We start from the raw sequence: 15692 nt of genomic DNA on the forward strand, positions 1-15692 counted from the left end.
AAAATTTCTGACCTTTTCATTTAATAGTTTTCTTCTTGGTCTTCATTCCTAATATTTTATTTTGTAAATAAGAAAATATAATAAAGGATAAATTTTCCATATACACAGGTTATATATTTTATAAATGTAGGTAAGAATAAAATATTTTTGGTAAGTTGATAAAAATCTGGATACTTTTATATATACCAATATATGGTTCTGTGTAAGTTACACACATTGGATAAATTTAAAACAACTACTTTACATCTGAATGTCTGTGATATTCAAAAAAATTGCACTTGTAAGTTCTTGAACATAGAATAAAATATAAAATGAAAGAGTAATTCAAACTGATACTCAGCAATTGGTTCCCTATGTATACTTCTTCTAGCTGGAAGAATCATACACAGGGCATGAAATTGCATATTAATATAATTAGACTTAATGGAATTAACTACTATTCTGCATTCTTATTCAGTACACACACTATGGTGATTTGCAGCTTAATAAGCAGGGATCAGAACTGCATCCTATTTAAAAGTTAACAATGCAATGTATGGAAATTTCAAATAGTCGATTATTTGTCATAGTGGGAAATTATAAACATGATTTGTAGTTTTTCCTTTTTGTCTCTACAAAGGAAACTTGACACATCAAAAAGCAATTCTAAGTTTGCAAAGCTTGAATTAATGCTCCCAATATTATGCTAAATTTTAGCACTTACATCTCATGGTGGTAAAACAAACCAGCAACAGTCTTAAAAGAAGAAGTTGTGGGCTATCAACTTAGGATTATATTTTCAAGGCATGTATATGAGCATCTAGTAATGAACATTAAACTCACTGAAACTCATAAGAATAAAATACAGTATTTTCAGAACAGTCATTTAATGTCCTAATGCAATATAAATGATTCCCTCACTTCATTCATAGAGAACAGGTATAATTTTAACTAGATTCTCATAAAAAATAATTACCTACTCAACAAGAGCCTGCACGTGGAAAAAACCTGGTTTAGACTCATTAAATCACATCTGATCCACTGCAGTCATAGCAGAAATAGTTTTTCTGTCTCTCCTCTTTTCTCACTCAAATTCATTCCAAATATAGTCAAAAGATCAATGTTCCTAAATCACCAAAGTTTTGGCTTCACTCAGGAAACTCCGAGAGTCCCAAATTTTTCTGGAATTGTCTTATGCCCCAAATACTGGGCAAAGAGTTTTTGTCTAAGATATAACCACGTATCCAGCCCAATATGCCTTCCAGGCTCATCTCCAACAACTGCAAAACAATTCTCAAATCCTTTAAACTTGTCGAGACCCTAACCATGGCTCCCTCTTAACTGTATTTCTCATGGTACCTCCTGTAAAAAGGAGTACCCTCTCCCTTAACATCTACCTATCAAAACTCTTTTACTCCTCAGATACAAGCCAAAGAAATCCCTTTTTTTCCTGGTCTTACCAAAAAATCATCTCTCCACCTTTTGAATTTTTATAGTAATCATAACTTTCACATACTTTAACATAAAGTATATAAACAAAAGCCAGAAAAGTGCTTGTGCATTTGTGTATTTTTTTTTGTATTTTACTTCCACAGAGTATATCAAATATTTACTGAAAGAAAATATACAAATATTTGCTGAGGTTCTGTATGACTCTAAATGTTTAAACAGAGTACTGCAAACATCCAAATTTTGATAACTGGGTTTGAGTTTTGGCTGTCACTTCCCAACATACTCTGTTTGGGATGGTTAATAATAACACACCAGGTTATCAGATTACCAGGGGTCACTTCTTTGCTTCATCAGTTAACCAGCTGGATGACTTTGGGCAAGGTCTCAGTTTTATCATTTACATTATTATAAGCACCTTTATAAATGATTGCATTTAATTCGGACAACAGCTGTTTAGGTAAGTATTATTTTCTCCACTTTACAGATGGAACTGGTATGGGAGCAAAATTCTTTCACATGTTTACACTATAGTATGATTTTTTTTTTTTTTTTAGTTTTGGTACTGATGTCTTTTATTATTATTTTCTAAACTACCTTATTTCTCCAGTGTAAGTCAAAATGCCTCAAGGGGTTTCTTCTATATGTCAGTATTCTCCCCTCCTGAACCAAGTAGCAGCTCAGTACTGGGGAACCTTTGTTGTTGTAAGTATATGCTGCCCTAAATTGGATTCTTACAGATAAACTTCAGCCTGAAGTACTACACTATTAAAAATAGCACACAAACCTAGTTTTGGTACTTTCAGAGGGCTTTCGCCATTAGCCTTAGGGAGAGGTTCCAAGAATGAACCTCAGTGTTGCTTCCTTCATACCAAGCCTGGCTCAGGATGCTATGACAGCTTTAAATCCAGGAGCACCTGGACTTAACTAGAAGTGCCCCACACCAGCCAACTTACAGGTTTACACGGTATCTGCACTTCCATGTGTTGACAAAGACCAGAACCTATTAGTGAGGAACTATAAAAAGGAAAGAACATTTTGTTTTACATATGGAAAAGCCAGACACATATGGGAGCTCTGTTTTATCTCCTGTCCTAGAAATGACAAACACGGATACTTTTAATTCACATTCTATAAGTGACTAATACACAGTAAAAGTGCCTGGACTTTAGCATCAGAAATGTTAATGATGTCGACAACCCTAATTACACTTGTATAGGAAGCATTAAGTGCTGTTAGCAAGAGATACACGAGCCATTGAAAAGTACCATGGAGAAATGGGTCTTACCCTGTTTTGTTTTATTCCTGTAAAGGATCTATCAATTGTTCTCTAACAGAAAATTTTAACACTAAAAGGATTCATTAGTTACTTTGTTAAAATGTTTTTCAAGGTCTGTTAAACAGCCATAACCCTAATTCTTTTCTAGAACATTTACTAACAATCCATGCCATGAAAAGTAAAGGTTTTACTCTTTTAAGCTCTTTGGTAACACAGTGCTTGAATGCCTGGGATTTTACAGTGCCAGTGAAGAACCAGAATTCTCACTTCCTCATATTGCTTCTCCCAAGGCCAGACAGAACCAGTTGTCCCTATAGGTTTCCTTTGCAGCACTTACTGTAATTGTAATTAATTAACTTCAGAATGTGTTTAACAGACATCTTCCTGGCTAACCTGTAAGTTCCTCAAAAGCAGGGCCCGGGTCTATTCTATTCTATACTATAAAGCACTTAGCATGGTGCATGGCAAATACTTAGCCATCAAATACTTGTTGAATGAAAAAGTATATATTATTGTTACAACAGTCAGTTTAGGCAAAGATCCCAGGCCCTAAACATCGGGAAGTCTAGGAAAGACAGCAGTGACTAGGAAGGCATAAAGAGGTAGAGGAAGAAAGCAGTGATTTCTTCAGGGAAAGTGAAAAAGAGCTGAGGCTAATAAACATAAATCAAGTTGACCTATAGAGCGTTTCATTTGAAGAGAGTCTGTGCGGGAGAAAAAAGAGGCTATGCCTAACGCTTCTGCGAAAATTTCATCTAAGCCCCATAAGTTTAAATTGTGAACCAGTGGACATTTTGAATTGGATTTCCCTATGCTCCCTTCAAATCAGTGTCACCAGGAACAAAGTTATCAGAGGTCTCAGGGCCAGCCCCCACCCAGCTGAGACATTCTGGGCAATGGCTGTAGCCATCAATCTTCTTCAGGCCAATACGTATTTCCTCAGAAGCTAGGTGCAACCAAAATGTTTGCTGTCACCAGGCAGTAGAAATGTTAATAGCAAAAGCAGCCAACATTTTTCATTTGGGTTTTTCCTTTGTGATGATTAAAAAAAAAAAAAAAGGTAAAAAATCACCATGGCAATGAATGGAAAGCTGCTAAATCTGTAGGGACATCAGAAGTGTTAGGCTCTCAGAATTAAAGTAAAGAGAACAATAGTCTCTCCCTACCCTGCCACCCGTGCATACACATATCACATAGACTAAGAGAAATCTTTACTTCAGATCCAGACAGTCAGAAAGTTTGAATATCTTAGACATGCACTCTCATTTAATTCTAAACTACTTTGGTTTTTAAGCAAAAGTGGAAATAAAGCATTTTGCAGACCAGGTTTATGCCAAGACAGGCTGCCTCTAGGGAGTCCTCTTTTCCACACACATACCCCCAGAATGGGCCTGTTCCTTCTTTTAAATTCTAACCTGAAAATGGCACATTCTTTTGATTTGCCCTCTAGCCTTGTTGGCAGACTATCAGGATCCACATCTTCTCCTATGGAAGGTCTAATTATTAAGTAATTAAAGTTCATTTAATAAAAAGAGACTTATCAATTGAAGGACAGACTCTGGGGTTGGAAACATGCCTTGCTTTTAAATATTCAGCAGCCTGGTTAATATTCTGCCACTGCCAGAGGAGAGCTGCTACAAATGCTTTGTTTGCTCCAAATTAAAGCCTGAAGGTTACATCCCTTCAAAGCCAGACCTCCTTTGCCCCTTTTAATTCTCAGATTAGTCCAAGGGCAGAGAATAGAGGCAATCCACAGAAAAGTTGTCTAGGTTTAGTCCTTTTTAAAAAGCAGGCCAAAGAGCAATAAAGCACATCATGGAATTTGTTAGAAGCTGATTTCAGCCTATATGTCCCATGTCCCTCTCTGGGAGTTATCATTTCCCTTCATTCCTGTCCCCACCCCTTCTTTTTTTTTTTTTTTTTTTTCATTTTCACTGGAAAAATTATGACTCCTGTGTGGTTGGCTGATGAGCAATTGCTGGAATGTGGACATTGCTTGGTGGCTGCCATTCACACTTGCCCAGTGGGTGATCTTGTAAGTAACAACCATGCGCCAATTAGTTGAACCTCAGAAGGATGTAGAAGAAGAAATACACAAAAGAAAGGAACACTGTGTAGGCAAATTACACAGTCAGTTTTTCTGTCCAGCTCTACAAGTTTAGAAGCACACAATGAAGTTATCCCCTAGGCCAAAAATAGTCAAGGAAAAATGTCATGAAGTAAGACTTTCTCAGAATTATTGTTGAATATTGCATATTCTTATATAGTCCAATATCACCAAGGTGCTCTGAAGGCCTGGTACTGTCCTAGATTCTTGAAGCAACAAAATACTGACTATATGTAAAACTTCAAACCAGGTGGCCATTATGAGACTCCTATAGTCCTGATGACCAAGTGTCAGTTTGAATGATGGTCTGTCACAATCTCACCTGGTAGCCTTGCTAGATTCCTTATTAGCTGGCCTTCAAATTCATGGAGTAATTCAGAGTTCTCTCAAATCATCCTTCTTAATAACATCCACAATAACACTGGTAACCTACATGGTACCATTATAAGAATTAGGAACAGGTGCCCTCTCTGAGGAGCTGAATTTCATAGAGAACTGCAGAATTTCAGAGCTGAATTTCAGGCCGAACCCAACTTTTCTTTAAAGGTGGTTACCAGATATGAACTACAGCCATGTACTAAAGGCCCTGCTGCTCTTGATTTCATTATCAGCAATCAGACAAGCATGAGATGGCTTGGCACATCCATGTCTTTTGTTAACTTCCAGATCAATAGAGGCAGTTTTGAAAAGCATTGTTCTAGGTAACTTTTCATTCATCCATCTAAGCTATTTTGTAATATCTACTCCCAGCATAAGATTAAATAATGAAGAGAGCTTTACCACCTCTTCTTCAAACTCACATGGTATTGTCTTCCTAGATACCAATCCCTCATAAAACGTAATCTAATTATATTGATCATTAATGCTGTTATTCTAAATGAAAGCTAGAAATGGAATCCTTCATATGGAAGGACCTAGATAGTAAACCATGCATAGTGGCAACTATCTTTTATCTGAACTATGCTGTCAAATCTTTCATGACTGAAATGGATCATTTACTCATAAATAAATATTCATTAAGCCAAACAGAAACTCATTTATTGGAGTGGTTTGCTTGTTTTACTTTACTATAAGGTTGTCTATAGGAATTCTTTAAAGGAAAAACTTCTAATGTAAAAAAATATTCATTAGTAATCAAAAGCTGAAAATATAAACAAAAATGATATAGCACTTGAGCCTATCAATGTTGCAAACTTTTAAAGTGATAATTAACAATGCTTCTGAAAGTGTGCATTGATGCACCATCTTTCAAAGGTGACTGGGCAATGTGCATTAAAAGAAACACAATAATTCCATTTCTAAAAATCTGTTGATAAGTATGTGAAGAAAAAGCTGGCTATAAAAATTTATTTAGCACATCAGTATTTAAAAAACTGAAAAATAGAAAATAGATTAATCACACAATTGATAATTGGTTAAGCAAATTATGGTATATTCACTGTATATAACATTATACAAGCACAGAAAATTATGTTAAATATTTTTTAAAATGAGAAAAAATGATTTTTTTGCATTTTTTCCCTAAAACAAACATATCTTTAAAAATACAAAAATAAGCTTTCCTAATTATTCTAACACTCTATTCAATGCATTAGATTCAATGCAAATTGCAAGCATGAGCACAGTGATTTAACGAAGAGATGTTTACCTCTACGGGCTTTGACAATAACTTTATTTTCATTCTCAACTCTAGACAAAATTCTTATTACAAAACCTGAGATTGGTTTATAATCAATAGTAATGAATAATTTTACAGAATTCAAGCTCAGGCTTTCCATCAAGCTAAAATCTTGTTGTGCGGGCCGGCCCGGTGGCGCACTGGATAGTGCGCCGCTTGGGAAGCGCGGCAGCGCTCCCGTCCGAGGGTTCGGATCCCATATACGGACCGGTTCCAGCTCACTGGCTGAGCGAGGTGCGGGAGCAACACCGAGGCTTGCGATCCCGTTGCCGGTCCCCGGCCCGGTACGGGGGCAACACTGAGGGTTGCGCTCCGTTGCCGGACACGGAAAAAAAAACCAAAAAAAAAAAAAAATCTTGTTGTGCGGGCCGGCCCGGTGGCGCACTGGATAGTGCGCCGCTTGGGAAGCGCGGCAGCGCTCCCGTCCGAGGGTTCGGATCCGATATACGGACCGGTTCCAGCTCACTGGCTGAGCGAGGGGCGGGAGCAACACCGAGGCTTGCGATCCCGTTGCCGGTCCCCGGCCCGGTACGGGGGCAACACTGAGGGTTGCGCTCCGTTGCCGGACACGGAAAAAAAAACCAAAAAAAAAAAAAAAAAAAAAAATCTTGTTGTGCATGGTTAATGAATGGTCACAATATTCATGAAAGTTGATTATGAATGTGGCTGATATTTGTTGGGCCTACTTGAAATTGTACATAATTCAAGGTAGGCAAATCTTCCACCTAACAGAAAAGAAAACCCTTAAAGTTTGTATGATATCCTGGTGTGCATTATGTCATTGACACCATCCCTTGCTTACTTTATCAAGGGTCTGCTGCCATATATACATACCAGCACCTAATGAAAATTTTCAGATCGTTCATTCATTCATTCTTTCTTTCTTTCATTCATTCATTCAGTCAGTCAGTCAGTCAGTGTGATGGCTAACTCTGAGTCACATTGACTGGGTAATGGGTGTTCCTCTCTCTGCCTGTCTTTAAGCTGGGACATCATTCTTTGCCTGCCTTTAAATTCAAACTCACACTGAGACCTACACCATCAGCTCTCCTGGATCTCAGACCTTCAGATCTGAACCAAAACTATAACATCAGGTTTCCCTGGTTTCCAGCTTGCCCACTGCAGATGCTGGGACTACTTAGCCTCCATAACCACATGAACCAATTCCTTATAATAAATCTCTCTGTCTCCCTCTATCTCTATCTTTCTCTAGATAGACAGATAAATAGGTTCTATATATTATATATAGAATACACACATACATGCACGCACACACACACACACATGGTGGGTCCCCAAAAAGTTCATGGAAAGATTCAAACTACCTTTTAATTCTATCTTCCATGAACTTTGCCAAGTACCCTCATGTATGTGTGTGTGTGTGTGTGCATGTATGCACGTGTGTGTGTATTCTTCTGTGTGTTATGTTTCGTATGTGTTTCTCTGGGTGTGCATCTGTTGCGGAAGCTGAAGGTAGGAACCATGAGGAGACTGCCGTCCTAAGACCACAACTCTGGATTACCCAGACTAATATCGTAAGTCATATTTATTGGATATCTAATATGTGCCAGGAATCATCCTAATTTCCTGAGGAATACAATAAGGAGTAAGACTAGTTTCTCTCCTCCAAGAATTCAGAGTCTAGTAAGAAGAGCAAATATATAAGAGTAATGCAATGTGATAGCAGTGAAAGATACTGTGGGAGCAAAATGAGATAATCTTTAGTGATGCCTGTTAGGAAGTCAATAATCAGCAAAGAGCTCCAGAAATAGTGGAAAATGAGAGGGATCACGAAGAATGGGTGCCCAAGATCTCATTCACCAGATGCCCAAGATCCAAAAGGACATGCTAGACAGAGAAACAGCATGTACAAAAACAGTGAACCTAAGGACCGCAACACTTTTTGGAGATGGTAAATAGTGCAATGAATGATGGGGAAGCCATGAGGAATCTTTAAAATTGCTTTTTTTCTACTGTATAAGGGAGCCTGGTATTTCTCTTTAATTTTATCACAGGTCCTTTGTGTTTTGACTACAGAAGCACTACAAGCTTCCTGAAGGTAGAATCTATGACTCCTATGTCTTGGCAATGCCCACTAGGCACACAGTAGCCCTCAATAAATATTGACTCCCCATGAATGAATAATTAGTAACATATGTGAAGAGGAACATGGCTAAAGGTTAGCCTAGAGACTTAGGCTGACTGAATTCAGATGCTGTAAAACTTCTTACAATAATTCATCTTCTGGATTTTGCAATTTGATGAAAGGGGTATAGATTTCACTTCCAGCATATTTTTTAATGAAACCTTACAAAGACCCAACAACAGGGAAGCCCATAAGCAGAAAAACTTAGCAAGACATTATCCTATTAGTTTCGAAGGTCATTGAAACAATCTATTGGGTTATGATTTTTTCAGTCTTTCAATTGAGCATGTTATCCAAATGATTAAATTATCTTCTACCTGTCAGTCTATTAACCAAAGTGCATATTTTTCTTATTACCTGTAGTATTAATTGAGTACATACAAAGAACTATATAAGGTATAGTAATGTAAGGCATAACCTTTACATGGCTGTAAATGGCCCTGAGGATATTCCTTGGCCATATTTTTTAGTCTAAGTTTGTTCGGTAGGACTACCTTCCTTTCAATATAACTAATCTTTCTTCCTATCAAAAACATGTGCCTGAGTCCTATATTCAAATTTTGTGGACAGAGACAAAAGAAAGCAGAAACCTAAATGCAATAAATTTTCAATATAAGAAGGCAGCAGAGAGAGTAGTGTCAGCTCAAAGCCTTTATTTCAGTATATAATTCATTAAAGCTAATTTGGCAATAGTTAAGATTCACATCAAATATATCAAATATAGTCAACTTTTTCCTTTCATAATTTTAATGTCATTTTTCCATACAAAATCCATCTTGTAAAATGAGAAGCAAGAAACCAGAAGAAGCAAGAAACAGAAATAATCATTTAGATTAAAGACTTCTGGTAAATCTATATAATTTTAATTTGGATTTGGAAATACCAACTGGGGGAAAATCAGAGCTAATAAAATGCATTTGCATACTGTGTCTTTACACAATGAAAATGAGAAACCAAAGAGTTTTGCTGAAACTGCCTAACTTATGTGATTTTTCCAATCATCTGTTATTAAGATCCTGGAAAAATCAAAACTCTTTAAATAATTACCAAGTTTTTGGTAGCTTGACCCAGAGTAACCAAATATATCTAATATAATGATCCATTCAAAGAGAAAAAAATATATTTCACTGAAAATTTTATAGTTTGGGATGTGTGTTAAACTGACCCAAATCAAAGTCCACTACAGGGTCCTGAAATGATCATTTATCACAACACATCTTTTTGTGCGCTTACGCCCCAGCATTCATTTGGCTGTAGAAGAATGCCAGTGAGTTGTAGAACAGTAAATCATCCTCATGAAAATCTTTAGTTGAGGGGTAATTCTCCTGGGCCCAATTGTATCTTATGATACCTGGACTGAGGAGAAAGATGGAAAAGGGCACACCTGGGAAGCCACAGGTATATTTCTCCCCTGCTTTTAAGGGGGGGAGGGGAGGTAGTTGTTGGCTGCAGGTGTGTGCAGTAGGAAGTAAATTATTCCTTCAGAACAGCTGAAAGCCTCAAGCATCAGAGGACTCAGAGTTTTATTAAAATTGGCAACAATATTACTTCCAAGCTTGCTTATGATCTTTACCTATGTTAATATCTATAAACTTAAAAAGAAGTATTAAAGTATTAGGAAGTATTTATTTAAAAGAAGCCTGGTTCGATAAAGAGAATATGAGCTTTGGCAGAGCAATAGGCAAAGAGGAACACAGCAAAAGGCTAGCCTGGAAACATAGGCAGGGTCGACAATTCAAACGCTGTATACCATTTTATTAAGTTTGCGTTTTATTTCAACTACATTGAGATGTAATTGAGGGATCAAACAAGGAAATGACATGAACATGTTTACATTTTTTGAAGATCATTCTGGCTGCTGTGTAGAGAATGGTTTGAGGGGGCTGTGGTGATTGCAAGAGTGGAAGCAGGAATCAACTGGAAATGTAACAGTGGTCAAGGTAAAGGAATATGGATTAGGCAAGTGAGGGAGCAGTGAGAATGGAGAAAAGGAGAGATTCTAGATGTATTTTAAGGTAAAATCAACAGGACCTGATGAAGGTTGGGTGTAGGTTATGAAGGAAAGGGATAAGTCAAGAATAAACCAGAGTTTCCACGTAAAATTCTTACGTTGTGATTTTGCTCAGGTTATGTAGATAAATGTGGTAGTATAAAGGACAGCAAGAAAAAAGACACACTTGAGCAAGAGATGTGGGATTAAAAATTGAACAGGAGTAAAGGATTAGGAAAATTATTGGACCTTAATCTCTGAATATCAAAAATGAAAGGATTAGAGATGTTGACCCTCAAGGTTGCTTCCATTTATAAAATTACATAATCCTGTGATTCTATGTTTAAATAATCTAATAAGCAGCCAGACCTTACACTCATCCACCGACATTTAATAAAACTAATGGAATAGCTACACTGGACACTCAGAATCTTGCCGAGCAGGTGCTGTAAATATTCTCAGGTGTTCCTTGTTATTACTTAATGAAAATTGTGTATGGGCACCCAGGTGTCCGGGGTTGTGGACTTAAGTATAAAAGACTAACAGCTCTGATCCACAGTGCTTCTCAGAACTCTCAGAGAAGCCGCTAGGACTGTTGCTCCTAGATAGGAATAAAACCCATTTGTTTTTCTATACCCATGGCTCCTAGAACTTTTTTTTTCTATTACCTAGCTCACAGACCTGTGTGTGGAGGGTTTGCAACCCAATCTGTGCAACAGACTCGAGGGGTCTCTAAGCCCTAGCTTTACAAGTCAAATGCCACATTCCACATCACTGCCCTAATGGGGCTGCCAGTCTAGTAGAAAATGGAGAGATCACCAGCCAATGTTTATCGTGAGGGCTCATTAACAGAGGAAATGAGCTTGGGTATTTATGGTAAGACAAGACTCAGTAAAACAGTAAAAACCCAATATTGCCAAAATTGACCAACTAAAGTTAATTGGAACAAGTTTTTATTTATTTATTTATTTATTTTTTGCTTGTAATGTCATTTATTGAGCCTTCCCATTAATTTAGAGTCACTTCCTCTGATTGATTTTGGTTCTGTGGATAGAACACTAGTTCTCAAAGATTTCCTGAAATATTGTTATATTAAAGTCTTTCAGCTTTTTGACAAAGAGAAGATCCAGAGACTAAGTTTCATATATTTTATTTATTTTTTGTTGGCTGGCCAGTACAGGGATCCAAACCCTTGACTTTGGTATTAGTAGCACCTTGCTCTCTCAAGAGAGTCACCAGCCAGCCCAAAGAGCCAAAGTTTAAACAGATAGATTTATCCTAAATTTCTCCAAGTTCTGTGAATTTACTTTGAATCAAATTTTGCTTTCTTTGAAGCAAACTCTTTTTATGTATTTTACTCTTCTCTTGGCCTCAGCATTCGAGAATTTGAGACTGTTTTTAGAGTGTCACTGGTGTCTTTAGTTTACAGATACTTCTATATCAGAAGGGTGTTTGAGACACATATTGACATCTTATGCTAATCTCACTTTGTCCTTTTGGGAAATCTGCTATTGAACCGAGTCTTAGATGTGGAACCATCTATTAAGATGCCAGCAGAGTCCATCAGTCTGAGGCACCCTATGACTGATGTATAAGGTGATGTGTGAACTTGCGGATCTCAGAACACAGCATCATTTTCCAAACTTCTTATCAAATATGTATCATAGAATGCTATAGTTTTCTTGAGTTTATGAGATCATTTACTATCAATCCTTGTCTCCTATACCTCCCTTTAATAACCATATGCCCCATCTTCTCATGGAGCTCCTGAATATGGATTTGTACCTTTCCATCTCCCTCACCAGCTTTGCCTCCCTCTGCTCTTCACCCTCTGTCTGATTGTTTTGCCCTTTGCCACTTCATGAGGGCTGAGCCTTGGCCAGATTTGTTCAACAGTGCAGCTTCAGTGCCTGGTACTTAGAGGCACGCAGTACAAATTTTCTGAATGCACAACTAAAATATCTGAATTCAACTCAAACTTCTAGATACAAATCAAATCTGTTTTTTTCCTTTTCTTCTCTGATATCTCACAGAATTTTTCCTCACTGGCACTCACTTGGCAATTTACAACTATTCATTGATGTGGTTACAATATTTTCATGCACCCCTTCTTCTAGCCAATAAAATTTTAGATTGTTCAAGGATAGATCTATTGCTCTATATTTTTGTAAACATTTACAGCATCTTGCATAGTGAAGACATCAAATAATACCCTTGTTCTAAGTCTTATCATATTGAGAAGTGATTGTTTTTGTTTTGGCCATTTAGGCAAAGGATCACCTATTAAGGAAACTCTAAAATAGTCTGCCTCAGTTGATTTATTTCACCTTAAAGTTCTGATGACTTGTCCTTTTCATTGTAGAATATTTTTGTGGTGGCCTCAATTTATGAAAAAACAAACTCATTATTGTAATTTAGAATTTACAACTTGTAATAATTTAGATCCTAAAAAGTTGGGTTATCTTTGAAACAGCTATCAAAAAAGGTTTTGTAAGCAAATTAATGGTACAGACAAGATATTCAGTACAGTCTACATTTTTTCAAATAACCTCCCCTAATTCTAAAATGTAGGACTCAGTTATAAATTTTCTATCTCACATATCAATCCCTTCTTTACCTTGATAACTTTGAGGTCAATGTCTACATACTACAGATTTTTAAAAAGTTCACAAAAAAACGAATATTATGAAAAAAACTATGCATGGACTTCAAATATGTTTTGTAGAAAATAAACTTGTACAAACTCATAATAACATGTCTAAACAGGATCTAGTTTGAGGCACTAAGAAGGATAAGCCATCAGTTTGAAAAGAGCCTGTATCAAAGTAACATATACTCTACTAAGGTTGGAGCAAGAACAAATATCAGATTTATGGTGAAGCTTAGGTGGAAGAATGGTGAGATCATTGATGCTTTATGAAAAGTTATGAGGACAATGTCCCAAAGAAATCAGCAGTTTACAAATGGATAACTCATTTAAGGACAGGATGAGATTATATTGAAGATGAAGTCTGCAGTGACAGATCATCCACATCAATTTGAAAGAAAATAATTAATCTTACTTGTGCCCTAATTGAAAAGGACCAACAATTAACAGCAAAAACAATAGCCAGCAGCATATATATCTTAATTGTTCCAGCTTACTTTATTCTTACGGAAAAATTAAACTTGGAAAAACTTTCTGCTCAATGGGTACCAAAACTGTATGCTCAGATCAGCTGCAAACAAGAGCAGTGTACTTATTGGAAATTTTAAACAAGTGGGATCAAGATCCTGAAGCATTTCTTTGAAGAACTATAGCAGGAGATGAAACAGGGCTTTACCAGTACAATCCTAAAAGCAACGCACAGTCAAAGCCATGGCTACCAAAAAGTGGAAGTGCTCCAGTCAAGGCAAAAGTGGACCAGTCAAGAGAAAAGGTCATGGCAACAGTTTTTTGGGATGCTCAAGACATTTTGCTTGTTGACTTTCTGAGGGCCAAAAAAGATTAAATCTAATTATGAGAGATTTTTCAGAAAATTAACCAAAGTTTTAGTGAAAAACACACAGGAAAGCTTCACCAGAGACTCATCTACTATAACAACGACTCCGCTCATTCCTCTCAGGGGCAATTTTATGACAGTTTCAACAGGAAATTATTAGGCATCCATGTTACAGTCCTGATTTGGCTTCTTCTGACTGTTTTTTTCTAATCTTAAAAAATCTTTAAAAGGCACCCATCTTTCTTCAGTTAATAATGTAAAAAAGACTGCATTGACATGGTTAAGTTTCCAGGACCCTCAGTTCTTTAGGGATGGGCTACATGGCTGGTATCATCACTTACAAAAGTACCTTGAACTTGATGGAGCTGATGTTGAGAAATAACATTTATATTTTTTATTTCTGTTGTTTAATTTCACTTTTCACAAACTTTCCAAAGTCTCTTATATGTCTTCAAAATTATTCTATAAGCTCTTCCAAAGTAAAAGCAAGACTTCAGTTCTTTTGTATTCTCTTCAGCCAAGCACAGAGCCTTTGCAGTAGTATGTGGTCAATGCCCATAGGCTGATTGGTTATTGAAAGCCTGATCTTTCATCTGTCCTTCTTCCACAATTTTTCAACCATCTACTGTCACTTCCAGAATTCCAAAGTGTTTCATGAAAGTGGTGTAAATATAAACAATCTAAGTTTCATCCCTTTAAGGCCTTAGAGTTCAATCATTTCATTTTATGGAAGATCATACGTAGAATATAAAAAATTAATGTTATTTACCCCATCATTAATTTCTGTTTCCAAATCTTATATATTAAATATATTATGTATTCTCTACATCTAAGTGTATGTCTCTATTTGATATATTGACATATGTATATATGTATATTAAATTGCATGATTAATAAATGTGTATATCTGTGTTTATATGTGCATATACATATATGTATATATAGATATAGATATTTATACAGAGAAAGGTGTGTGTGTGTATGTATACTAATATATGCACAACTCTCATCAAAAATATACATAACCCCTGTATATTTTAGGTGGGTTTATGTATACACACATACACATTTACTTCACATATATTCCTGCAAAGATACATGGTTGATTATGAAAACCAGTGAAGAATTCATTAGGAAAAGCAATCATATTATCACAGTGTATTGTTCTTAGTTGTTATAAAATAATATTAGGTTAAATAACTGAAATGATTAACAAAAGTTGTTCTGCCATTAATATGTGCATGCATTTTCCCTCTATAAAACTTAACATTTTCCATACTTGTTGTTCCACTCCAGTGTTTTTTTAAGTAATTATAACTTAGATTTAAAAATAAGCTGACTCCACTTCTATCATTTAGAGAAATGGTAATAGTCTTATAAATCTTGAACTTGTCCATAACAGATTTTTTAATATGATTCTAGCTCATCAGAGAAGATGCCTTATTACTCACACCAAGCTGAACTGCTAATTTTCAGAGACAAATGCACCTGTGGAAAAAGAAATCATTTCTTTAAATTGCATTATCCACTGACAAGACCACATACTGTTTTATCCTTGTTGTTAATACAGAAATCAGAGGGT

Source organism: Galeopterus variegatus, unplaced genomic scaffold, assembly GCF_000696425.1.
Source record: "Galeopterus variegatus unplaced genomic scaffold, G_variegatus-3.0.2 Scaffold5332, whole genome shotgun sequence".
NCBI classification, from domain to species: domain Eukaryota; kingdom Metazoa; phylum Chordata; class Mammalia; order Dermoptera; family Cynocephalidae; genus Galeopterus; species Galeopterus variegatus.